Below are 3,179 nucleotides of genomic sequence, written 5' to 3' on the forward strand. Positions count from 1 at the left end.
CATATTATCCCTTTTTCCATCTCCTTGCCCCATATTCTGATTGCAAAGGACCAACCCTCTCCTAGACAAAGTGTGTCATCATCATCACCCTTCTTCTAGACTTAAGGTATGACCTTTAATCTAGAGGTTAAAGGTGGGAATAATTAATAGTTAATAAGTGTGCAGGGGGATTGTAATGAGTTTGGTGTAAATGAAATTTGGCAGACATTTATGAGAAGAGGAGAGAGTTCATACCGAAGGTTGGAATCCGAGAGAGAATTTGGGATCCATGTTTGTCTCACTTGGAGATAACCCAGAAAAATCTGGTTTGGTGGAGGGCAGAGGTCAAACCTCTTCAACCTCCCTCTTGTTTTATATATAAGGTCATTCTTTCGCCTGTCCTGTGTTGAGCTTTCTTATTAAGTCTTTTCCCATAGTCCTCCCCCAAATTCCCTTTCCTGTCTTTTGAGTGCCCAAGTGGGGTAAAGGGAAATCAGAGATTGGGGAGAAAACATGAGTAATTATTGTGGGGGACTTAAGTGGCCTCCTTAGTACTTATCAGGGTAATTGCTGGATAATTTCCCAACTGTCTGCCTTTCCCAGTCCCTTATTCCTCCAAGTCTACCAAATCTATTTCCTCCCTCCCCTTGCCCCCAACAGCCCATCCCTACCTCCACCATACACTTCTCTTCTTTCCTTTTCCTAGGATCCCAATAACCAATCTCCTTTCTGAAAAATAAATATTCCTGATAAGAAAAATACCTATATTCCTGATTTCATCAACCATCTGTACCTCAGTTTCCCCTGCTCTCCTTTTCCTCCTCCCCAGTGCTCAGAGGTCTGTCAAGCAGTGAGGTAATGCCAAGACAGCTTGGAGAGTTTCCTTCACATTTCATCTGCTGGTACCAACTCTCTTTAGGCTAGGGGAGTGCTGGGGGTGGGGGAGACAGAGAGCTTATTTCCACAACTGGCTAGTTGATGGCCAGTATCCCCCACCTGTCACTAGGATATGAAATGATTACAGGGGCATGGAGTTGTATGAGGTGTTGGCTCTTAGGCAGAGGTCTTCTTAGGGAGATAACTATCTAGAATCCCTATTGATAGGGGAATAGGAGAGGGAGAAATTGTGGGGGTACACCATAATAACAGAAAGAGGGAAAGAGGAGGTGTTTGGATACAGCTTTTGTCAACAATAGCCAGAGAACAGGCTGTTCCTTAGACCACCCTTTCTCAGGTTCCTTTTCCTGTCTCTCCTATCCTTAATATACTATAGTCTCCTATTCCCTTCTCCCTTCTCTTCCTTTCCACCACCTCAGAGTACAGGGGCAGCTAGGTGGTGCAGTGGATAAAGCACCAGTGCAGGAGTCAGGAGGAGCTGAGTTCTAATCTCACCTCACACACTTGACACTCATTAGCTGTGTGACCTTGAGCAAGTCACTTAACCCCAATTGCCTCATCCTGGGTCATCTCTAGTGATCCTGATGAATATCTGGTCACTGGATTCAGATAGTTCTGGAGGAGAAGTAAGGCTAGTGACCTGCACAGCCCTCCCTCACTCAAAACAAAGTCAAGTGCAAGTCAGGTCATTATTTCTCTGATGGCATGGTCTTCTGCGGCAATGGAGGACAAACACACCTCACAGTACAAGGGAAGATGGAGGGATAGGAAAATCCATATTCACTATTAAGCTAAGATGGTGAAATCTCTCCCATCCTCACTATGAGAGGCAGCGGGTTGAATAAGAAGAATAAGAAAAAGCTATAGATTTGTCATCAGATGACCTCAGTTTAAGATCCTGACTCTCTGTGTGATCTTGGGCAAGTCACTTGAACTCTCTTGACCTCACTTTCCTCATCAGTAAAATGAAGATGTAAGTCCAGAGTAGTTTCTACAAAGGGTTGGTCTAGATGATCTCAGAGACCATTTCCAGCTCTGAAACTGTGATGTTATGATCACTGCATTCCAAAGAGTGTCTCCTCTTCCTCCTCTTGATCCCATGAGAGATCTGAAGGGCAAACCTTCTTGGAAGACAAGCCCCCAGGGACGACCTACCATGAGAGAATTACCTCTAAAAAGGAGAGGTTTGGACAATCTAATCAACTCAGGCTGTTGTTAGTCAGACAAATTTTCCAAATGTGATCGACCAAACTTCATCCCCACCTCCTCATGAGAAGGGAGCAGGGGAAGAGGGGCCCCACCCTGGGGAGCCCGTGGGAAGGCAATGGCCTCCGCTGGTAAAACTGGGCTAATGACAGCAGGGGAACCGGCAGGGCCAGAGTGGGGGGCTGGGGTAATTAGAGCTTTGCCCAACCTGGAAGATCCCAAGATGAAAAGGGCTTTGGCGTCTCTGGGTTGGTTTAATGTCCATGAATACAGCTGTATGTGTATGCATAGGAAGGTGTGTGGGGTGGGGTGGGGGTGGGGGACCTGACACATTGGAGAGGTCTCTTTTTGGATGACTCCTACAATTTGCATATACACAAAGGATTCTGGGTTCTAGGTTCTGGATTCCAGTTCGGTTCTCCACCCCGTTGAAAAAAAAAAATCAAAATTCTCCCAGCATCACGATGAGATATAAGAGCAGGACGGGAGAGACCTCTGCATGTATCCTGCAGGTACATAGTCCTTTCCAGGTCTCTTCCTTTTGACCAAAGGGGCCGTGTTTTTACTTTTCTCTACATCACCAGAGCCGAGCACAGTGCCTGGCTTCATAGTACTCCCTGAGCCAATGCTTGTGGACTGACTAACCGACGGCATCCTCCCTCCTGGGCTGCGGAGGGTCTTCAGAAACATGGCTGGGGACAAGAAGTGGCCTCCAGGAGGGAGCCTAGCGAAAGAAGGAGGGCTCAGAGTGGGACCGGGAGAAGCGTCGGGTGGGAGCGAGCGTCAGAGAGCAAATTAGCGAGAAGCGAGCGATTCCCGAGGGAGCGATCCGGCAGGGATGGGCACTTGTGAGTGAGCCGGCGTGGGATAGGATGGGGCGAGGGGGGACCCGCCAGGCGTGAATGGACTGAGGGCATAGCGCACTCGGTCCGAGTAAGATGAAGAAGGTGAGAGGAGATAGGGGCGGGGCCGGGCCGGGCTCGGCACAGCCGACCTGGCCGGGATGGCCCGGGCTGGGAGGGGAGGCCGCCGGGCTGCTAGGCTCGGCCTGCAGGGAGCAGCAGTGAGCCAGGCCCGGGCGGCGCGGAGCCTGGAGC

At 49.3% G+C, this 3,179-nt stretch overlaps 1 protein-coding gene across 9 annotated transcripts in view; it reads right to left on the bottom strand.

Annotated features, from left to right (window-relative positions):
• The window catches only part of MED24 (mediator complex subunit 24), a 57,588-nt gene that overhangs the window by 53,867 nt on the left and 542 nt on the right, over positions 1-3,179 (bottom strand). For 3 of the 9 annotated variants that reach the window (XM_072646323.1, XM_072646321.1, XM_072646326.1), the window contains exon 2: positions 651-708. The exons of the other annotated variants lie outside the window; for them this stretch is intronic. The gene's annotated coding sequence lies outside the window, so the exon portion shown is untranslated. The remainder of the gene's footprint in view (positions 1-650; positions 709-3,179) is intronic. 9 annotated transcript variants of the gene reach the window in all.

Source organism: Notamacropus eugenii, chromosome 2 (assembly GCF_028372415.1).
Source record: "Notamacropus eugenii isolate mMacEug1 chromosome 2, mMacEug1.pri_v2, whole genome shotgun sequence".
Lineage (NCBI taxonomy): Eukaryota > Metazoa > Chordata > Mammalia > Diprotodontia > Macropodidae > Notamacropus > Notamacropus eugenii.